Raw genomic sequence first — 24,541 nt, forward strand, 5'->3', positions numbered from 1 at the left:
AATATCTCTTATTTAATTAATGCATCTATATATTTTGGTAAAGGGTGGAAGGCTCGGCCTCATGCCTGGTGTTTTGTTCCACTCTTGCCGCCCTAGTTTCCGTCATACCGGTATTATCTTCCTTGAGTTTGCGTTCCTTACGCGGTTGGGTGATTTATGGGACCCCCTTGACAGTTCGCCTTAAATAAAACTCCTCCAGCAAGGCCCAACCTTGGTTTTACCATTTGCCACCTAAGCCTTTTCCCTTGGGTTTTCGCGAGCCCGAGGGTCATCTTTATTTAAACCCCCGGGCCAGTGTTCCTCTGAGTGCTGGTCCAAACTAGAGCCCTTTGCAGCGCCACCTCGGGGAAACCTGGTTTTAGTTGTACGGACTACTCATCCGGTGTGCCCTGAGAACGAGATATGTGCAGCTCCTATCGGGATTTGTCGGCACATTCGGGCGGCTTTGCTGGTCTTGTTTTACCATTGTCGAAATGTCTTGTAAACCAGGATTCCGAGACTGATCGGGTCTTTCCGGGAGAAGGTTTATCCTTCGTTGACCGTGAGAGCTTATAATGGGCTAAGTTGGGACACCCCTGCAGGGTATTATCTTTCGAAAGCCGTGCCCGCGGTTATGAGGCAGATGGGAATTTGTTAATGTCCGGTTGTAGAGAACTTGACACTTGACTTAATTAAAATACATCAACCGTGTGTGTAGCCGTGATGGTCTCTTCTCGGCGGAGTCCGGGAAGTGAACATGATTTGAGTTATGCATGAACGTAGGTAGTTTCAGGATCACTTCTTGATCATTTCTAGCTTCGCGACCGTTGCGTTGCTTCTCTTCTCGCTCTCGCTTGCGTATGTTAGCCACCATATGCTTAGTGCTTGCTGCAGCTCCACCTCATTACACCATCCTTTCCTATAAGCTTAAATAGTCTTGATCTCGCGGGTGTGAGATTGCTGAGTCCTCGTGACTCACAGATTCTACCAAAATAGTTGCAGGTGCCGACGATGCCAGTGCAGATGACGCAACCGAGCTCAAGTGGGAGTTCGACGAGGAACGTGGTCGTTACTATGTTTCTTTTCCTGATGATCAGTAGTGGAGTACAGTTGGGACGATCGGGGATCTAGCATTTGGGGTTATCTTATTTTCATTTGGTTTTGACCGTAGTCGGTCTATGTGTGGATTTTGGATGATGTATGAATTATATTTATGTATCGTGTGAAGTGGCGATTGTAAGCCAACTCTCGTTATCCCATTCTTGTTCATTACATGGGATTGTGTGAAGATGACCCTTTTTGCGACAAAACCACAATGCGGTTATGCCTCTAAGTCGTGCCTCAACACGTGGGAGATATAGCCGCATCATGGGCGTTACACACATGGGAGAAGTCTTGCTGTAAGTAGTCATGTGAATTTCGTATTCATTCGATATTTTGATGAGATGTATGTTGTCTTTCCTCTAGTGGTGTTATGTGAACATCGACTACATGAAACTTCACCATTATTTGGGCCTAGAGGAAGTCATTGGGAAGTAATAAGTAGATGATGGGTTTCTAGAGTGACAGAAGCTTAAACCCTAGTTTATGTGTTGCTTCATAAGGGGCTGATTTGGATCCATATGTTTCATGCTATGGTTAGGTTTACCTTAATACTTCTTTTGTAGTTGCGGATGCTTTCAACAGGGGTTAATCATAAGTGGGATGCTTGTCCAAGGAAGGGCAGTACCCAAGCACCGGTCCACCCACATATCAAATTATCAAAGTAACGAACGCAAATCATATGAGCATGATGAAAACTAGCTTGACAATAATTCCCATGTGTCCTCAGGAGTGTTTCCCCTTATATAAGAGTTGTCCAGGCTTGCCCTTTGCTAAAAAAAGGATTGGGCCATCTTGCTGCACCTTGTTTACTTTTGTTACTTGTTACCCGTTACAAATTACCTTATCACAAAACTATCTGCTACCAATAATTTCAGCGCTTGCAGAGAATACCTTACTGAAAACCGCTTGTCATTTCCTTCTGCTCCTCGTTGGGTTCGACACTCTTACTTATCAAAAGGACTACGATAGATCCCCTATACCTGTGGGTCATTAAGACTCTTTTCTGGCACCGTTGCCGGGGAGTGAAGCGCCTTTGGTAGGTGGAATTTGGTAAGGAAAAAATTATATAGTGTGCTGAAATTTACTGTCAATTGTTACTATGGAAAGTAATCCTTTGAGGGGCTTTTTCGGGGTATCTTCACCCCGACCAGTAGAGCAAAGAGTTGCTCCTCAACCTACTGAACCTACTGATAACCCACAAGTATAGGGGATCAATTGTAGCCTCTTTCGATAAGTAAGAGTGTCGATCCCAACGAGGATCTAAAGGTAGAACAAATATTCCCTCATGTTCTATCGACCACCGATACAACTCTACGCACACTTAACGTTCGCTTTACCTAGAACAAGTATGAAACTAGAAGTACTTTGTAGGTGTTGTTGGATAGGTTTGCAAGAATATAAAGAGCACGTAGATAAAAACTAAGGGCTGTTTAGATAAAGATACAATAAAGTTAGTATAGCGAGTATGGAAAAGTGGTGGTAGGAGTTGCAAAATTGTCCCTAAGCAATTGACTACTTTACTAGACCGATAGCAAGTTTTATGTGGGAGAGGCCACTGCTAGCATGTCATCCCTGACTTGGAATTCTATGCACTTATGATTGGAACTATTAGCAAGCATCCACAACTACTAACGTTCATTAAGGTAAAACCCAACCATAGCATTAAGATATATTGGTCCCCCTTCAATCCCATATGCATCAATTTCTATGCTAGGTTGAAGCTTCTGTCACTCTTGCCCTCCAATACATAGTCCTATCAACATAGAACTAACCCTATGGTGTGATCCACACGCGCGCTCATATGATGGGCACCAAAGGATGGCAACATAACCACAAACAAATTAAACCAATCATAGCAATTCACCAATTACTGATAGGACAAAGAAAATATATTCAGACATCATAGGATGGAAACACATCATTGGATAATAATATGAAGCATAAAGCACCATGTTCAAGTAGAGGGTCCAGCGGGTTGCGGGAGAGTGGACCGCTGTAGATAGATGGGGGATGGTGATGAAGATGTTGGTGAAGATGACGGAGGTGTTGGTGTAGATTGCGGTGACGATGATGGCCCCGGCGGCGTTCCGGCGCCACCGGAAGAGAGGGGGAGAGGGCCCCCCTTCTTCTTCCTTGACCTTCTCCCTAGATGGGAGAAGGGTTTCCCCTCTGGTCCTTGGCTTCCATGTCATGGGAGGGGCGAGAGCCCCTCCGAGATTGGACCTATCTCTCTCTGTTTCTACGTTCCAGATTCTGGCCTTTCACCGTTTCTTATATTCCTGGAGATCCGTAACTCCGATTGGGTTGAAATTTGGACATGATTTTTATCCGGGTATTGGCTTTCTTGCGGCCAAAGAAGGGCACCAACCTCCTTACGGAGTGTCCATGAGGGCCCAGGGCACGCCTGACCCCCTGGAGCGCACCCATCACCCTCGTGGGCCCCTCGGGCATCGTCTCGCATTGGTTCCACTTCCCAAAATTCACATATATTCCAAAAAAAATCTCCATCAGTTTTTATCCCGTTTGGACTCCGTTTGGTATGGATTTCCTACAAAACAAAAAACATGCAACAAACAGGAACTGGCACTGGGCACTGGATCAATATGTTAGTCCCAAAAATAGTATAAAAAGTTGCCAAAAGTATATGAAAGTTGTATAATATTGGCATGGAACAATAAAAAATTATAGATACGACGGAGACGTATCAGCATCCCCAAGCTTAATTCTTGCTCATCCTCCAGTAGGTAAATGATAAAAGAGATAATTATTGATGTGGAATGCTACCTAGCATAATATTGATCATGTAATCTAATCATGGCATGAATATTAAGACATGAGTGTTTTAAAGCAATAGTCTATCTTTTGACATTAAGACAACAATACTTCAAGCATACTAATAAAGCAATCTTGTCTTTTCAAAATAACATGGCCAAAGAAAGTTATACCTACAAAATCATATGGTCTGGCTATGCTCCATCTTCACCGCACAAAATATTCAAATCATGCACAACCCCGATGACAATTCAAGCAATTGTTTCATACTTTTGACGTTCTCAAACCTTTTCAACTTTCATGCAATACATGAGCGCGAGCCATGGACATAGCACTATAGGTGGAATAGAATATGATGGTGGAGGTTGTGTGGAGAATGTCGGCATCCTGGGAACGGGGGTCCCCAGACTTGCCTGCCTGCAGCCCACGACATGGCTAGGCCAGCAGGCCGTACGGCCCATCTTCATCGACAAGGCATCCAAGACCCTCGTGAGGGGCCAAGCCTCGCGAGGCGGACGACGCAAGACCTCTTCAGGAGTGGCCTAGTCAGACAGACTCACGAGGAGCGGAGATATCAAGGTGGGGCAAACCTCACGAGGCCCTCGTGACGGGAGCCATGACGATCGGCGCGAGGCGGGCGCCAGCGCGCGCTGCATCCTTGTTTCCTCTTTGGTGCTAAGGAGGCCAGCGCAGGCGAAGAGTACCGAGGCATCAGGCAAAGGTTGTTATATTGGTGCAGCGAGACCAAGACTAGGAGGACGGCAAGACGGAGGTCATCGTGGAGCCCAAGACGGCGTCACCACCAGAGCTTTTCGCAGGCGAAGACCGAATTTGTTAGGATAGCCTGTACTACCTGTCCCCCTTCAAATTTGCCCGCCATTGTTGGCTCCCTTCCCGTTCAATATTTGGGAAGAGGACCAGGGCCCCTATAAATAGGTCTAGCCACCATAGTAGAGGGGTGGGGGATCGAGCAGTTGATCCAGCTCTCACGCGCACAAGTCCGCAAGCACAAGAACACCTCAACGGTGGCCCGAACCAGTATAAATCTCGTGTCTCTCTGTGATTGTGAGTTCGCCGAGTTCATCCGCGAGATCTTAGCAAGCTAGGGCGTAGATCGGTAGGAGGGAAAGACTTCGTGCGCACCCCAGTGTTCGAACCTCAAGGGTTTGCCGGAACCCCACATCCGACATTTGGCGCGTCAGGTAGGGGTGCGCCGGAGCCTCTTCTCCGCCGACCAGCTCGCCGACGCTCCACAGCCACGATGTCCGGCGACTCAAGGGAGGGCTCCGACCGCTGGGCAGCCTGGCCAGCCCGGGCAGCGCCGCCTGCCCATGCAGACCTCTACCCCGTGCTCCAGGCGGCACGAGCGCCGCCGAACTCCACTAGGCGCGGGCAGGGTGGCCAGGCGTCGTCCACCCTCACCCCGCGGCAAGTACGAGCCGCTTCAAGAGCAGCGACAGCGCCGCACTCGCGGCGGGAGCAAGCAAACATGCGGGCGGCGCTCACTGTGGCAAGGGAGCTGCTGCGATGCAGGTTGATGGAGAGCGGTCGGGACGCATTGCTGGAGCGTGTTGCCGAGCTACTGGATGCAGCAGCGTCGGGAGCACCACGTTTCTGCTATCGACTTTCCCCTCAGGCCACTGCAGGGCCACACGGCGGACCTCACCACAACCGCGTGCCACCAGCTACGCCAGGGGGCTTCATCAACATCAGCACGGCCCACGGCGTAGGGGGCTTCGCCGCCCCCATGCCGCCCGCGACAAGCGTGGGCACAAGCGTCGCCCCCCACGGTCCTATTCGGATGCCACGCCATCATCCTCAGGACGCCACCCTGGGCCGAGCAACATGGAGCGTGGGGCACTACGGCGAGGTGTTCGAGGTGACGGCCCCGGAGGCCTACGTGCCCCGCATGATGGACCAAGAGTACGCACCGGAGGACGACCCCGGCTCATTCGTTGGAGAAGATTGGGGGAAGGGGGCACTAGGAGCCGAAGCTTTTCAAGAATCAACGGAGAACCACGACGACCGCGCCGGCACCGGCAACTACAGACTACCGCTAATCTCTCAGGAACAGGCTTCCGCTGACTATGGGCTACAGATGAATCAGGTTGCAGCGTCGATCGACGACCCTGGCACGGCAGCACCCCTTCCAACAAGGGAAACACGCTGGGGGCCGCCAGGAGGGAGCCAGGAGCAAGGCCCCTCCCCGTGTCGCGCGACGCCTGGCGACACCCGGAGGTAGGCCCTCTGCCGGGGAAGCCTTGACGACCTTTCCCCCGACAGAGGACCTGTGGTCGCCGAGGGCACCGCTGGCGTCCCCTTTCCCTCTTTTGTGTCGTCCCGGTGACCGGTCAGCTCAAAGGAGGTCAAGGGTGGCGCAAGGCGGGGCCCTCGTCTGGCGATATGAAGCAAGGCCGGTACCTGTGAAGAAGGCCCAGTGCCTGTGAAGCTCGCCGCCCGTGACACTCTCACGTAATAATGAGTTGGGGCTGTACACGCCCCGGAGTCTCAGGGGTGCCGGCCTCAGGCCCTGGGGCTCCCTCCCACGCCTAGTGGCAGCACTTAGCTCCGCGCTGGTGAGAAGACTTGAAGATCAGAAGACTAGACTAGGTGCCGGACGCGGCCTTTCGCTTTGGATCTCTCTTTCTGTGGCTTTGCTTTCTGGATCTGGATTTAAGTTGAAGCTGAATTTTTATTGATGCGCGCGGGGGGAGCCTTTTCTTGTTTGAGCAATTTCTTGCCTTCTGGATCTCATTTTGTCTAGGACTCATGTCTGTCGCCTTCCCCTCACGAGCTCCTCGCGAGCGGGACTACGCAAAGCACGCGCATGCCAGGGGCGCGCTAGCACTGCAACTGGTGCTCACCCCTTGAGGGGCCCCTTCTGACGGGGCGACAAGCTCTGTAGGATTCTCAGAAACTCAACGCCTCGCGACCCAGCTCAAGGCTGGCGCTGGCTCAGGTAAACCATGACAGAAAACTCGCACCTAGATTCACGAGTCCACGAGGACACAAACTCACACTGCATAGGAAAGTAAAAGCTGCTATTTGCTTACATGAGGGGCTCCTCCTCTCAAAATGCTCTTACAAGTTTTCCAAGGGCCACGCCTGAGTTTTGTGTGCAGGATGAAACGACAGGAGAACATGGGGTCAGCCAGAAATGTTGCTCGCCGCATCACCCGTGGACGCGTCACTCGCGTCGTCATCGTCTTCGTCGGCATCGTCGCCGCCATCGGTGACGCCCCCATCGTCGTCGTCAACCACATCGCCTTCGTCTGCGGCGACCAACACCGCGTCATCCTTCGAGGTGAAGGCCCTGACCAACGCATCCACATTGTCCACAACCCAACGCGCCAGGTCGCCCCGGACAGCTGTGGGTACGGGGGCGATGGCGGCGTCGAAATCAGAGTTGGGGTCGGCATTCAGGAGGTGGCTGAAGACACGGGAGAAAGCGCGCTCAAGCAGGCCACGCCCCCTTTCCTCCACAAGCTGGCGAGCTCTGGCAGATCGAGCCTCCAGGCGCGTCACCACCTCGGTGAAGAAGGTCAGGTGGCTGGCATAATCATTCGAGTGAGGGGACGGCGCCTCCACGTCGCAAATATGGCCCAGAGCGATATTGGCCCTGTTCCGGAGATCCTGAAGCATAGGGGCATGCTCGCGCTCCAGCGTTCGTCGTTGGAGCACTTCCTCCGTGTTTTGCCGTGCGACGGCCTCAGCGTCATCAACCCGCCTCCGAAGGAAACGCATTTCGGCGCGGGCGGAGGCCAAGTCCGCCTGCGCCGTAACCAGGGCGGCGTCCGTGGCTTCCGCGCGCCTCTCAGCCTCATCCAACCTGGGCCTGAGGGCAGCGCCCTGAAGGAAATATGCCCTAGAGGCAATAATAAAGTTATTATTTATTTTCCTTATATCATGATAAATGTTTATTATTCATGCTAGAATTGTATTAACCGGAAACATAATACTTGTGTGAATACATAAACAAACAGAGTGTCACTAGTATGCCTCTACTTGACTAGCTCGTTGATCAAAGATGGTTATGTTTCCTAGCCATAGACATGAGTTGTCATTTGATTAACGGGATCACATCATTAGGAGAATGATGTGATTCACTTGACCCATTCCGTTAGCTTAGCACTCGATCGTTTAGTATGTTGCTACTGCTTTCTTCATGACTTATACATGTTCCTATGACTATGAGATTGTGCAATTCCCGTTTACCGGAGGAACACTTTGTGTGCTACCAAACATCACAACGTAACTGGGTGATTATAAAGGTGCTCTACACGTGTCTCCGAAGGTAATTGTTGGGTTGGCGTATTTTGAGATTAGGATTTGTCACTCCGATTGTCGGAGAGGTATCTCTGGGCCCTCTCGGTAATGCACATCACTATAAGCCTTGCAAGCATTGTAACTAATGAGTTAGTTGCGGGATGATGTATTACAGAACGAGTAAATAGACTTGCTGGTAACGAGATTGAACTAGGTATTGAGATACCGACGATCGAATCTCGGGCAAGTAACATACCGATGACAAAGGGAACAACGTATGTTGTTATGCGGTCTGACCGGTAAAGATCTTCGTAGAATTTGTGGGAGCCAATATGAGCATCCAGGTTCCGCTATTGGTTATTGACTGGAGACGTGTCTCGGTCATGTTTACATAGTTCTCGAACCCGTAGGGTCCGCACGCTTAAAGTTCGATGACGGTATATTATGAGTTTATGTGTTTTGATGTACCGAAGGTAGTTCGGAGTCCCGGATGAGATCGGGGACATGACGAGGAGTCTCGAAATGGCCGAGACGTAAAGATCGATATATTGGACGACTATATTCGGACTTCGGAAAGGTTCCGAGTGATTCGGGTATTTATCGGAGTACCGGAGAGTTACGGGAATTCGCCGGGGAGAAGTATTGGGCCATACGGGAATAGAGGAGAGAGGCCAAAAGGAAGGAGGCGCGCACCCCCCCCCCTCTGGTCCGAATTGGACAAGGGGTGCAGCCCCCTTTTCCTTCTCCCTCTCCCCCTCTTTCCTTCTCTCCTACTCCAACAAGGAAAGGAGGAGTCCTACTCCCGGTGGGAGTACGACTCCCCCCTTGGCGCGCCCTCCTCCTAGGCCGTTCGCCTCCCCCCTTGCTCCTTTATATACGGGGGCAGGGGGGCACCCCAAAGACACAACAATTGATCGTTTGATCTGTTAGCCGTGTGCGGTGCCCCCCTCCACCATAGTCCACCTCGATAATACTGTACGGTGCTTAGGCGAAGCCCTGCGTTAGTAGAACATCATCATCGTCACCACACCGTCGTGCTGACGAAACTCTCCCTCAACACTCGGCTGGATTGGAGTTCAAGGGACGTCATCGGGCTGAACGTGTGCTGAACTCGAAGGTGCCGTGCGTTCGGTACTTGATCGGTCGGATCGTGAAGACGTACGACTACATCAACCGCGTTGTGCTAACGCTTCCGCTTTCGGTCTACAAGGGTACGTGGACAACACTCTCCCCTCTCGTTGCTATGCATCACCATGATCTTGCGTGTGCGTAGGAATTTTTTTGAAATTACTACGTTCCCCAACAGTGGCATCCGAGCCTGGTTTTATGCGTTGATGTTATATGCACGAGTAGAACACAAGTGATTTGTGGGCGATATAAGTCATACTGCTTACCAGCATGTCATACTTTGGTTCGGCGGTATTGTTGGATGAAGCGGCCCGGACCGACATTACGCGTATGCTTACGCGAGACTGATTCTTCCGATGTGCTTTCCACAGAGGTGGCTGGCGGGTGTCATTTTCTCCAACTTTAGTTGAACCGAGTGTGGCTACGCCCGGTCCTTGCGAAGGTTAAAACCACCAACTTGACAAACTATCGTTGTGGTTTTGTTGCGTAGGTAAGAACGGTTCTTGCTAAGCCCGTAGCAGCCACGTAAAACTTGCAACAACAAAGTAGAGGACGTCTAACTTGTTTTTGCAGGGCATGTTGTGATGTGATATGGTCAAAGCATGATGCTAAATTTATTGTATGAGATGATCATATTTTGTAACCGAGTTATCGGCAACTGGCAGGAGCCATATGGTTGTCGCTTTATTGTATGCAATGCAATCGCCCTATAATGCTTTACTTTATCACTAAGCGGTAGCGATAGTCGTAGAAGCATAAGATTGGCGAGACGACAACGATGCTACGATGGAGATCAAGGTGTCGCGCCGGTGACGATGGTGATCATGACGGTGCTTCGGAGATGGAGATCACAAGCACAAAATGATGATGGCCATATCATATCACTTATATTGATTGCATGTGATGTTTATCTTTTATGCATCTTATCTTGCTTTGATTGACGGTAGCATTATAAGATGATCCCTCACTAAATTATCAAAATATAAGTGTTCTCCCTGAGTATGCACCGTTGCGAAAGTTCTTCGTGCTGAGACACCACGTGATGATCGGGTGTGATAGGCTCTACGTTCAAATACAACGGGTGCAAAACAGTTGCACACGCGGAATACTCAGGTTAAGCTTGACGAGCCTAGCATATAACAGATATGGCCTCGGAACACGGAGACCGAAAGGTCGAGCGTGAATCATATAGTGGATATGATCAACATAGTGATGTTCACTGTTGAAACTACTCCATCTCACGTGATGATCGGACATGGTTTAGGTGATATGGATCACGTGATCACTTAGAGGATTAGAGGGATGTCTATCTAAGTGGGAGTTCTTAAGTAATATGATTAATTGAACTTAAATTTATCATGAACTTAGTCCTGATAGTATTTTGCAAATTATGTTGTAGATCAATAGCTCGCGTTGTTGCTTCCCTGTGTTTATTTTTGATGTGTTCCTAGAGAAAAATTATGTTGAAAGATGCGGATTGGATCCGTGATCTGAGGATTATCCTCATTGCTGCACAGAAGAATTATGTCCTTGATGCACCGCTAGGTGACAGACCTATTGCAGGAGCAGATGCAGACGTTATGAACATTTGGCTAGCTCAATATGATGACTACTTGATAGTTTAGTGCACCATGCTTAACGGCTTAGAATCGGGACTTCAAAGACATTCTGAACGTCATGGACCATATGAGATGTTCCAGGAGTTGAAGTTAATATTTCAAGCAAATACCCGAGTTGAGAGATATGAAGTCTCCAACAAGTTCTATAGCTAAAAGATGGAGGAGAATAGTTCAAGCAGTGAGCATGTGCTCAGATTGTCTGGGTACTACAACCGCTTGAATCAAGTGGGAGTTAATCTTCTAGATAAAATAGTGATTGACGGAATTCTCTAGTCACCATCACCAAGTTAGTAGAACTTTGTGATGAACTATAGTATGCAAGGGATGACGAAAGTACCCGAGCTCTTCGTGATGCTGAAATCGACGAAGGTAGAAATCAAGAAAAACAACAGGTGTTGATGGTTGACGAGACCACTAGTTTCAAGAAAAGGGCAAAGGGAAGAAGGGGAACTTCAAGAAGAACGGCAAGCAAGTTGCTGCTCAAGTGAAGAAGCCTAAGTCTGGTCCTAAGCCTGAGACTAAGTGCTTCTACTGCAAAGGGACTGGTCACTGGAAGTGGAACTACCCCAAGTATTTGGTGGATAAGAAGGATGGAAAAGTGAACAAAGGTATATTGGATATACATGTTATTGATGTGTACTTTACTAGTGTTTATGGCAACCCCTCAGCATTTGATACTGGTTCAGTTGCTAAGAGTAGTAACTCGAAACGGGAGTTGCAGAATAAACAGAGACTAGTAAAAGGCGAGGTGACGATGTGTGTTGGAAGTAGTTCCAAGATTGATATGATCATCATCGCACACTCCCTATACTTTCGGGATTAGTGTTGAAACTAAATAAGTGTTATTTGGTGTTTGCGTTGAGCATGAATATGATTTGATCATGTTTGTTGCAATACGGTTATTCATTTAAATTAGAGAATAATTGTTGTTCTGTTTACATGAATAAAACCTTCTATGGTCATACACCCAATAAAATGGTTTGTTGGATCTCGATCGTAGTGATACACATATTCATAATAATGAAGCCAAAAGATGCAAAGTTAATAATGATAGTGCAACTTATTTGTGGCACTGCCGTTTAGGTCATATTGGTGTAAAGCGCAAGAAGAAACTCCATACTGATGGGATTTTGGAATCACTTGATTATGAACCACTTGATGCTTGCGAACCGTGCCTCATGGGCAAGATGACTAAAACGCCGTTCTCCGGAACTATGGAGAGAGCAACAGATTTGTTGGAAATCATACATACAGATGTATGTGGTCCGATGAATATTGAGGCTCGTAGCAGGTATCATTATTTTCTGACCTTCACAGATGATTTGAGCAGATATGGGTATATCTACTTAATGAAACAGAAGTCTGAAACATTTGAAAAGTTCATATAATTTCAGAGTGAAGTGGAAAATCATCGGAACAAGAAAATAAAGTTTCTACGATCTGATCGTGGAGAAGAGTATTTGAGTTACGAGTTTGGCCTTCAGTTAAAACAATGTGAAATAGTTTCACTACTCATGCCACCTGGAACACCATAGTGTAATGGTGTGTTCGAACATCGTAATCGTACTTTATTAGATATGGTGCGATATATGATGTCTCTTACCGATCTACCACTAACGTTTTGGGGTTATGCATTAGAGACAGCTGCATTCATGTTAAATTGGGTACCATCTAAATCCGTTGAGACGACATCTTATGAAATGTGGTTTGGCAAGAAACCAACGTTATCGTTTCTTCAAGTTTGGGGTTGCGATGCTTATGTGAAAAAGTTTCATCCTGATAAGCTCAAACCCAAATTGGAGAAATGTGTCTTCATAGGATACCCAATGGAGACAGTTGGGTACACCTTCTATCACAGATCCGAAGGCAAGACATTCGTTGCTAAGAATGGATCCTTTCTAGAGAAGGAGTTTCTCTTGAAAGAAGTGAGTGGGAGGAAAGTAGAACTTGATGAGGTAATTGTACCTGCTCCCTTATTGGAAAGTAGTTCATCGCAGAAACCAGTTTCTGTAATGCCTATACCAATTAGTGAGGAAGTTAATGATGATGATCATGGAACTTCAGATCAAGTTATTACTGAACCTCATAGGTCAACCAGAGTAAGATCCGCACCAGAGTGGTACGCTAATCCTGTTCTGGAGGTTATGTTACTAGACCATGATGAACCTATGAACTATGAAGAAGCGATGGTGAGCCCAAATTCCGCAAAATGGCTTGAGGCCATGAAATCTGAGATGGGATCCATGTATGAGAACAAAGTGTGGACTTTGGTTGACTTGCCTGATGATCGGCAAGCCATAGAAAATAAATGGATCTTCAAGAGGAAGACGGACGCTAATAGTAGTGTTACTATCTACAAAGCTAGACTTGTCAGAAAAAGGTTTTTGACAAAATTTAAGGTGTTGACTACGATGAGAGTTTCTCACTCGTATCTATGCTTAAGTCTGTCCGAATCATGTTAGCAATTGCCGCATTTTATGAAATCTGGCAAATGGATAAACAAAACTGCATTCCTTAATGAATTTATTAAAGAAGAGTTGTATATGATGCAACCAGAAGGTTTTGTCAATCCTAAAGGTGCTAACAAAATATGCAAGCTCCAGCGATCCATCTATGGACTGGTGCAAGCATCTCGGAGTTGGAATATACGCTTTGATAAGTTGATCAAAGGATATAGTTTTATACAGACTTGCGGTGAAGCCTGTATTTACAAGAAAGTGAGTGGGAGCACTACAACATTTCTGATAAGTATATGTGAATGACATATTGTTGATCGGAAATAATGTAGAATTATTCTGCAAAGCATAAAGGAGTGTTTGAAAGGAGTTTTTCAAAGAAAGACCTCGGTGAAGCTGCTTACATATTGAGCATCAAGATCTATAGAGATAGATCAAGACGCTTGATAAGTTTTTTCAATGAGTACATACCTTAACAAGATTTTGAAGTGGTTCAAAATGGAACAGTCAAAGAAAGAGTTTCTTGCCTGTGTTACAAGGTGTGAAATTGAGTAAGACTCAAAGCCCGACCCCGGCAGAAGATAGAAAGAGAATGAAAGTCATTCCCTATGCCTTGGCCATAGGTTCTATAAAGTATACCATGCTGTGTACCAGATCTATTGTATACCCTACACTGATTTTGGCAAGGGAGTACAATAGTGATCTAGGAGTAGATCACTGGACAGCGGTCAAAATTATCCTTAGTGGAATAAGGATATGTTTCTCGATTATGGAGGTGACAAAAAGGGTTCATCGTAAAGGGTTACGTTGATGCAAATTTTGACACTGATCCAGATGACTCTAAGTCTCAATCTGGATACATATTGAAAGTGGGAGCAATTAGCTAGAGTAGCTCCGTGCAGAGCATTGTAGACATAGAAATTTGCAAAATACTTACGGATCTGAATGTGACAGACTCGTTGACTAAAATTATCTCACAAGCAAAACATGATCACACCTTAGTACTCTTTGGGTGTTAATCACATAGCGATGTGAACTAGATTATTGACTCTAGTAAACCCTTTGGGTGTTGGTCACATGACGATGTGAACTATGGGTGTTAATCACATGGTGATGTGAACTATTGATGTTAAATCACATGGCGATGTGATCTAGATTATTGACTCTAGTGCAAGTGGGAGACTGAAGGAAATATTCCCTAGCGGCAATAATAAAGTTATTATTTATTTTCCTTATATCATGATAAATGTTTATTATTCATGCTAGAATTGTATTAACCGGAAACATAGTACTTGTGTGAATACATAAACAAACAGAGTGTCACTAGTATGCCTCTACTTGACTAGCTCGTTGATCAGAGATGGTTATGTTTCCTAGCCATAGACATGAGTTGTCATTTGATTAACGGGATCACATCATTAGGAGAATGATGTGATTGACTTGACCCATTCCGTTAGCTTAGCACTCGATCGTTTAGTATGTCGCTACTGCTTTCTTCATGACTTATACATGTTCCTATGACTATGAGATTATGCAACTCCCGTTTATCGGAGGAACACTTTGTGTGCTACCAAACGTCACAACGTAACTGGGTGATTATGAAGGTGCTCTACAGGTGTCTCCGAAGGTACTTGTTGGGTTGGCGTATTTCGAGATTAGGATTTGTCACTCCAATTGTCGGAGAGGTATCTCCGGGCCCTCTCGGTAATGCACATCACTATAAGCCTTGCAAGCATTGTAACTAATGAGTTAGTTGCGGGATGATGTATTACGGAACGAGTAAAGAGACTTGCCGGTAACGAGATTGAACTAGGTATTGAGATACCGACGATCGAATCTCGGGCAAGTAACATACCGATGACAAAGGGAACAACGTATGTTGTTATGCGGTCTGACCGATAAAGATCTTCGTAGAATATGTGGGAGCCAATATGAGCATCCAGGTTCCGCTATTGGTTATTGACTGGAGACATGTCTCGGTCATGTCTACATAGTTCTCGAACCCGTAGGGTCCGCACGCTTAAAGTTCGATGACGGTTATATTATGAGTTTATGTGTTTTGATGTACCGAAGGTAGTTCGGAGTCCCGGATGAGATCGGGGACATGAAGAGGAGTCTCGAAATGGCCGAGATGTAAAGATCGATACATTGGACGACTATATTCGGACTTCGGAAAGGTTCCGAGTGATTCGGGTATTTATCGGAGTACCGGAGAGTTACGGGAATTCGTCGGGGAGAAGTATTGGGCCTTATTGGGCCATACGGGAAAAGAGGAGAGAGGCCAAAAGGAAGGAGGCGCGCACCCCCCCCTCTGGTCCGAATTGGACAAGGGGTGCAGCCCCCTTTTCCTTCTCCCTCTCCCCCTCTTTCCTTCTCTCCTACTCCAACAAGGAAAGGAGGAGTCCTACTCCCGGTGGGAGTAGGACTCCCCCCTTGGCGCGCCCTCCTCCTAGGCCGGCTGCCTCCCCCCTTGCTCCTTTATATACGGGGGCAGGGGGCACCCCAAAGACACAACAATTGATCGTTTGATCTTTTAGCCGTGTGCGGTGCCCCCCTCCACCATAGTCCACCTCGATAATACTGTAGCGGTGCTTAGGCGAAGCCATGCGTCAGTAGAACATCATCATCGTCACCACACCGTCGTGCTGACAAAACTCTCCCTCAACACTCGGCTGGATCGGAGTTCGAGGGACGTCATCGGGCTGAACGTGTGCTGAACTCGGAGGTGCCGTGCGTTCGGTACATGATCGGTCGGACCATGAAGACGTACGACTACATCAACCGCGTTGTGATAACGCTTCCGCTTTCGGTCTACGAGGGTACGTGGACAACACTCTCCCCTCTCGTTGCTATGCATCACCATGATCTTGCGTGTGCGTAGGAATTTTTTTGAAATTACTACGTTCCCCAACACGCCCTACCCGCATCCTCTGTACCCGCGAGCTTCAGCTTCAGGTCGTACCTGCCCTCCAGGTCTGCGCGAACCTCGGCCACCCGGCGATTGACCTCCTCCTCGACTCTGGCCTCGCGAGCCCCGACGACGTCTTCTGCTTGAGCAACTTGACGCTCCCTCGTCTCCAGTTGCTCGAGCTCGACGCTGTGCTCCACGGCTTCCAGGGCCAGCGCCTCGTCACGCTTCCGGACCTCCTCTTCCTCCACGGGCGTCCCCCTCAGCGATGCAAGACCAGCCCTGCGCACCTCCACCTGCTGCTCAAGGGACTCGCTCCAGGCCTGGAGCTCCCACGCGCGCTTCTCCACAGCCTCGCGACGACGGTCAGCCTCGCGAGCCTCTTCCAAGGCTCGCAAGCTTCATGGGCAATCTTGAGGGACGCCTCGGCCTTCGCATTCTCAAGGTCGCGCTGATAGCGACCCAGGTTGATGGCCACCTTCAGCTTGCGCCGCTCCTCCACCAGCCGGAGACCTTCAGCCTCAAAACGTGAGTCGACACCAGCGAGCTCTTCACCCAGTCGACTCATCGCGCCCATCGCCTCCTGGAAGAGCTCGTGACGAACTATGCTCTGCCCGCGCTCGAGCTCGAACGCTCGGCCCACCTCGTCCTCCACCTCCGGGGCATCGGGCGGGGAGCCAAGTGGCGCGCCACCTCCCGGCAGGGGGCTGGGGGCTAGCACCGCACCTGACGTCAGCCAGTCCTCGTGAGAAGCCTGAGCCGATCGGGGCACGCTACATGAAGAGGAGCCGAAGATCGAAGCCAACCAGCTGCTGTTCATGAGCAAAGGAGGGGTCTTAGGCACGCTCGCCAGACTCCATGCCAGACCGTGGGGGAGGAGTGACCAAGTCACGGGCTCAGCGCGCCACGAAGGCGGAGATGCTCCCCCGACCGACCGTGCTCCAGGGACGGTAAGCGGACCAGGAACGCTCAAGGTCGATGGGGAATCGAGGAAGGAGGAGGCCGTTTCTCAGGAGGCGCAGCCGCCTCGACGGAAGGAGCCATGAAGAACTGATGTCAGGAGATGGAAAACAGCACACAAGGAGCCACAGCGATACGATGCTTACACGTCAACGGTGATGTACTTCCTCCGCTTCAGCGGTCCAAAGATGTTGCTGCTGCTCGGGGATCCTCTCCTCTTGCGGAGCTCCGTGAAATCAACGCAGAGCCGGCCGTATCGCTGGACGTGGCGGCTTGTACGGGGCGAAGAGCTTGGAGAGACAACTTCAGGGGTGCCCGGATGCGGCGAACAGCCGGGCACCGCCTCACCACCATCTCCCGAGGCTTCCGGGGCCTTAGCCTCGGGAACTGCATGCAGCGTCTCCTCAGCGACCGACGTTCCAAGAGGGGGGTCGCAAGCTCCCGAGGATGACGCCCCAGGATCACCACACAGCACGTGCTCCTCAGCACTTGGGCCACCATCCTCCGTCGGAGCTCGCCCTCCTGCATCCCCGCTTGGGGTGAGCTCGGCACCAGCGGCAAGGAAGGGAACCACGGCGACGGGGTTCTCGCGTGGCCCCACCAGACCAATCGGCCGCAGCCCCCATTCGTCAAAGGAAGGCATGCTCGCTGCAAACTCGACCTTGTTCTTACAGCGATACATCAGGCAATTCTTCCCAGGCATTTCGGCCGGCAAAGGGACACCCGTCAAGACCTTGAGCACTGTCGGCCGTGTCTTGGGAGGGAACCCAGACTCCTGGAACCTCATGTGGTCTTGACTGTTGAGCAAGGTCCACATTGGGCGAGAGTGGCGCTGAAGCGGAGCAACCTGGTGCTTGACGAACTCCTTCACCACCATAGGCGCAATCACGCCGCGGTCCTTCAGCAGCCTCAGCCTGGCCCAGACAAGAGCAAGGCGAGGGCTCGATAGCCTCTGGTGGCCCCAGCCAGAGTTTGGAACGGCGGGCCCGGACGGAACTTGGAGCAGAGGGCTGAGCACGCCGGCGTCAACAAACACCCATCGCGTGCGGAACTCGCTCGTGGATGAAGGGAGCTCGAAGTCAATCCCTGCACCCGCAGTCGCGGCCACGGCCTGGAAGCTCACACACCCCGAGCTCTACCGGGGACCAGTCAGATGCAATGAGAAGAAATGGCGAAGCAGGGCCACGGAAGGAGCGATGCCCACCATGGCCTCGCACAAGAAGGCGAAGACCGCAAGAAGGGTCACAGATTGAGGGTCGAGATGAAGCATGTGGATCTAGTAATGCTCGAGCACCGGATTGAAGAAGGTGGAGAAGGGACGAATCAAGCCAGCCCAGAGGGCATCAATGAAGATCGGGACCTCAGTGACTGCCCGATCCATGCGAGTGCGGGATGTGGGCCAAGCCACCGTCTCTCCCCACTCGTTGAAGCTGGAGGCAAGCATGGGGCGCACCTTGTCCATGGCCTCGTCGTTGAGCACCCGAGACCGGCCGAGCGCCGGCTCAAAGGACGGAGGCGCAGATGGTGACGAGAGTGGTTTCTTCCCCTTTTCAGCTTGTCTCAGCGCCATGGCGATGAAGCAGGTGGAGCGTAAGCCGGATTGGCAGGGCAGAGCAGGGTCTCAAGGAAGCAAGAGATTGGAAGAGCCAGGCGTGGGCGAAGGAAGAATAACTATGTAGGCCGCAGGGGCCGCATAGCAAGGCGGATTCGAAGGCAGCGTGGGGAAGTGGAGACGCCCACGTCCAATCAACCGCCACGCGTCAACCGGGGCCACAGACTTTTGGGGCCCGCGGTGCTCCGTACATGACCCTCGGCTTCGCCGCGAAGCCAAGCCCGAGCGCACCTTGGGCCCGGGGGCTACTGTCGGCGTCCTGGGAAAGGGGGTCCTCAGACTTGCCTGCCTGCGGCCCAAGACGTGGCTAGGCCAGCAGGCCGTACGGCCCATCTTCATCGACAAGGCATCCAAGACCCTTGTCGGTGTCAAACCGGCGAATCTCGGGTAGGGGGTCCCGAACTGTGCGTCTAAGGCGGATGGTAACAGGAGGCGAGGGACACAATGTTTACCCAGGTTCGGGCCCTCTCGATGGAGGTAATACCCTACTTCCTGCTTGGTTGATCTTGATGATATGAGTATTACAAGAGTTGATCTACCACGAGATCGTAGAGGCTAAACCCTAGAAGCTAGCCTATGGTATGATTGTTGTTGTCCTACGGACTAATCCCTCCGGTTTATATAGACACCGGAGGGGGCTAGGGTTACACAGGTCGGTTACAGGGGAGGATATCTACATATCCGTATTGCCAAGCTTGCCTTCCACGCCAAGGAGAGTCCCATCCGGACACGGGACGAAGTCTTCAATCTTGTATCTTCATAGTCCAACAGTCCGGCCAAAGGATATAGTCCGGCTGTCCGAGGACCCCCTAATCCAGGACTCCCTCAGTAGCCCCTGAACCAGGCTTCATTGTCTTCGGCATTGCAAGGCGGGTTCCTCCTCCGAATACTCCATAGAAGATTTTGAACACAAGGATAGTGTCCGACTCTACAAAACAAATTTCACATGCCACCGTAGAGAGAATAATATTTCCACAAATCCAATCTGCCGACCGCTTTTCATAATGTGGCGTATTGCCATGGTCTGGTCATGACGAACCGTTTTTCCGAGCCTGCCACTGCATGTGTTGCGAGGCGGTTTTTATTGGCACGTCCTGTCGAAGCAGAGATCGTGTCCCTTTTTTCACGGGATTCTCATCAATACGGGTATAGGTAACCCAATCGTGCCCGTTGGTATGACTCCTCGATTTAGGCAAGTCCCAAACGGCCACGCGGAGGACGCTTGATATTCATCCCCTTTATAAAGAGGCATGGGCATGTCTCCTTCCTCTCGCGCTCAATCGAATCCTCCCCCCACCTTGAGTTCCAACACCCAAGGCTCAGGCTTGGCGCTTCGGACCTACAATCATGTCCGGATCCAACCTTCAAGGTCGGTGGGTGCCCTCCTCCGTCATAGAGGAGGAAATCAAGAAGCTAAGAGAGGCTAGGTATTTGACCGGCGAAATCTCGCAGAGGCTGCCTGCTCGAGGGCAGGTCATTCCCACTCCCAAACCTGGCGAGAGTGTCGTATTCGTCTCCCACTTCCTCCGAGGGCTAGGCTTCAGTCAAGATACCTTTGTCAGAGGGCTCATGTTTTACTACGGGCTCGATTTCCATGATCTGGCTCCGGATTCCATCCTTCACATCTCGTCGTTCATCGTCGTGTGTGAAGCCTTCCTCCGCATTACCCCACACTTCGGCTTATGGCTCAAGACCTTCAATGTGAAGCCAAAGATGATTGAGGGGCGACATGCAGAGTGCGGAGGTGCCGTAATAAGCAAAGGCGCCGATGTTCCATGGCCGAAGGGTTCCTTCCCGGAGGTGTCCAGCTTATGGCAACGGGAGTGGTTTTATATCACAGCTCCCCGGGGTACCAAGTGGGTAGCCGCCCCTGCCTTCCGCTCGGGCCCCCCGCCACAACTGGCGTCATGGGTCAACAAGGGGCTGGACTGGGGGCCAGTAAATGATGTGCCGACATTGCAGAGTCGCATCCGAGATCTCCACAAGAGAGATGTCAGCCTTGTTAAGGTAATGCAAGTTATGCTAGTTCGTCGAGCCCTGCCTTGCAAACGTCGACCTCTCCGTATGTGGGAGTTCAACCCGGAAGGACCGCGAACTATTCAGCACTTCTTCGGCGTGACGCTCGAAGAGATGTACCGATCGTTCTTCGGATCACAAATAGAGTGTCCGGACACCTCCGAGGATGCGGGTCTAAACTGCAATCGTCCAGACACTCAAGTAAGTAATCCCGTGGCCGAACACGTTGTCTTTTAATTTATCACAACATCATTCTGAAAAGTCGCCTTTTGACCAGGACTGGATAAAAAAGGCGAAGATGATCAGGTGTCCGGCCCCCCTTCCCGAGGGCTCACCGGATCCTGTACTAGCCAGGATGCTTGAGCTTGCGCCTTATCAAGCGCCATCAGGGGAAGGTAAAGGGAGGAACAAAGAGGCCGAGAGCGAGCCTCACTTACTATTCATCCAAACCGGGGGAATCAGTGGCTCCTCGAAGGAGGATAACCGGGGGGAAGAATCTAAAATTCCCTCTCCCCAGGGAAGGAAGAGGACCGCCTCTGAAGACTTGGAAGTAATGGTCTCCAAGCGAGGGAAGAATCCTTTGTCGGAGGGTCCTACCCCGGAGGGCATCCTTACCGCACAGTACCCGCAAGGGGACCAGCCCTCTACCGAGCTGTAAGTAAACGAAAGTACTTTATAGTAAATATATCCTGCTTCGTTTCCGAGAACGATAACCGAAGCGTGCATCTTGTAGTTCGGATCGTAGCCCTTCTCGACAGAGTTCGTCTTCGGGGGATCTTCTTCCGGAGATGATGGAGAGCGAAACACCTCCCCGTGCCTCCCCGCCTCGTGAAGCGGGCGACCCTGAGGTGTCGTCACGGAGGATTTCTCCTGATCCGCCAAGGCCAGGGGGTAACCCTTCGGCCCCCCGAAGTCCGGAGTATTCGGCTCCTAAGGAGAGCCACAGAAAGAGTCCGGAACCGTCCGGTGTGCGATCGGACGCACTGATGAATCTTCTGGAGCAAGCGGCTGCCTCGGAAATGCATCGTGCTCTAATGGGCACGGTGGTTGAGAGGATTTCATCCGCCGAAAGCGGGTTGCATGAAGCTTTTATGAGTCTGCTGAAAGGCTTTGAGGTACGTGAAGTAGTATATGTTTTTGACGGTACCGCACACGCTAGGTGTGCCCTATGCAGATAGTAGCCCCTGAGACTCTGGTTGCTGTCGAGAACGGCGGCAAACAGAGGATCATAGTCCCAGGTAATAATCAGGCCGCCTTCATGTGCAGGTGGCTGGAGGTCCGGTGGCTAGCCGGACTGGTGAGTTTGCCGAGCTGAAGCAGCAAGTTGATGCGGCAGATGCCGACATCGTGCTTGTAAACAAGCGGCATGACGAGGCACAGGGTATGCATTTTCTCCGGTGATCAACACATATTAAGAGGAGTATGATGCTAGTATCTTTAATATGTTGTGACTGCAGATGGGGCTGCCGCCATGGAGACCCTTCGGGCGGAACTTGCCCGAGCGAAGGAACAAGCCAGGAAGAGTGATGCGGCCGCTCTAAAGGCGGCCGAGGAGCTGAGAGCCGAACAGGCTGCGCATTGCCAAAGCAAGGATAAAATAGCCAAGATGGCTGTTGAGTTGAAAGATGCCGCCGACCGTTATGAGCTTCTTGAAAAGGAAAACCGAACGAAGATGTCGGACCTGGAGAAGGCCATGGTAGCGGCCAAGGACGCCCGCTCTAAAATCAGAGCGGCGAAGGAGGAGCTACGTCAAGCCAGGGGTATCGCGGCTGGGAAGCCCTTTTTGTTGCGGACGAAGTTCGGAGATCCTAAGTATGCCCCTCTTGATCAACTATGGAGTTCTGCAGACGCATACGTGGATTTGGTAGCGAGTGCTGCTGATGCGGCCGAGTTTTTCAAAGATCAAAAAGATCGTGAAGTGGAAAAACTGTTCTGGTCACAGTTCAATGTTCCAGTGCGTCCGCTGCTGTTGAATGAGCGAATGGCCGAGTGGGCCGAGCTCCATAGGTTGTCCGGGCTTGCCATGAGGTCTGTTGTGGATCATCTTTGGCCGGAAGGGCCAAGGCCGAATAGTTATTTTAGTTTAGTGCAACAGTTCCTTGGTGCTGTGCCGCGCATCGACGCTATGAAGAGGTCGGCGTGCATAGAGGGTGCGCGGATGGCTCTTGCCCGTGTCAAGACATACTGGGCAGAGATGGAGGCCACCGCTATTGCAACCCAGAGTTCGGCCGTGGGCCGAGTATCGGCCGAGCACTACTTTGAAGAAGTCCTTGAAGGCGCTCGTTTAATAGAGGCTCAGTGCTCGAAGAATATTATGTTCTAGTGACATGTATTCCCATTGTAAGAACAATGTTTATTAAATTATAAAGGCTGTGTTTATACTTTTGCCTGAAAGTATTATGATGCCTCCTGTGCGGCCGTTTATGTATATATGTATATAACCTGAAAGTTTGCAGTCGTCGGCTTCAGCCCCCACGCATATAATGCGGGGGTGTTCGCAAAAAACGCGTATTCACACTTGATCCAACGTCTTGGTCCATTAAGGAGGTGATAGCGCAGCGAACGAGGCAATCGGACTATATTGCTTTAACACTTTCACTTAGCCATAGGAGTTTGACGGTGGGACTACTATATAGCCCCTGGTACCTCCGCGCTCATCCGAATACGGGGCGCGTACATACATGACCGGGAAACGGCCCTTCGTTAATGCGGAGGAATCCCGAAGATTCCGCTAAGTCATCGAGTGGTTGACCAGTCTCGCGCTTTATCATGACAGTCAGTTTTCGGCTTTCTCTACTGAGGTGCTCATCCGGATGAACCAGGGCACAATCGCAGTAGTTCTCCCGGTGCCACCTTAGCCGATAGAGCGGAACGTAAGGTAGCAAAACACGGGAGCCGGGCAAACCCAACATTTGACCAAAGACATGATTCGGAGCTGATGCATATAAGGCCAAACTCGCGACGCCGAACACGCCCTAAGGTATTCGGTCTTTACAACATATGCCGGGCTGAATAACGCCCTTGATAATGATCCCTGAGTGTCCAGGTACGTGCATCATTCTGACGTGGCGAAATGCCAATAACGTCAACATCGCTCTCGGTTATACTGAGTATCCGGAGGATGTGAACAACAAGAGACAGTAAAAAAGGTTTACACAGGGTCTTAATCTGAAAAGAAACCTTTGAGCGGGTCCCTGCTGCACGTCTGCGCCTGTGTCTCCGTTGTGCCGTATCCTGGAAGGGTGTAGCACGATTGTCGTCTGTAAAAGAGAAGAACTTAGGTGAAAGTTGTCGTGCGAAAAATTGGTTATTCTCGATAAACCATGAAAATTCAAGATAAGTAAAGTTGAGCCGAACTAGCCCTGTTTACACGCGGGAAGCCCCTGGTACCGCCTATGGGGGTATAACCATCAAACCAATCTCGGGTTTATCTAAGCTGTTATAGCTAGTAATGCGCCGGACTCGTCTAGCCGTGTCCGCGGTCTTGACGACCGATCATTTATTCTGGTTGGAGGGGCCGTTTAGTGTTCGGCTGTTAAAGCCGTCGCACATTCTTCCGCGCGTAAGGAACGTTCAATATTTCCGCTAATTGTGATGATGCCACGTGGACCGGGCATCTTGAGCTTGAGAGAAGCGTAATGCGGTACTGCATTAAAACGAGCAAAAGCTGCTCTTCCGAGTAGTGCTTGATAGCCACTTCGGAATGGAGCGATGTCGAAGG

This window comes from Triticum aestivum, chromosome 4D, assembly GCF_018294505.1.
Source record: "Triticum aestivum cultivar Chinese Spring chromosome 4D, IWGSC CS RefSeq v2.1, whole genome shotgun sequence".
Lineage (NCBI taxonomy): Eukaryota > Viridiplantae > Streptophyta > Magnoliopsida > Poales > Poaceae > Triticum > Triticum aestivum.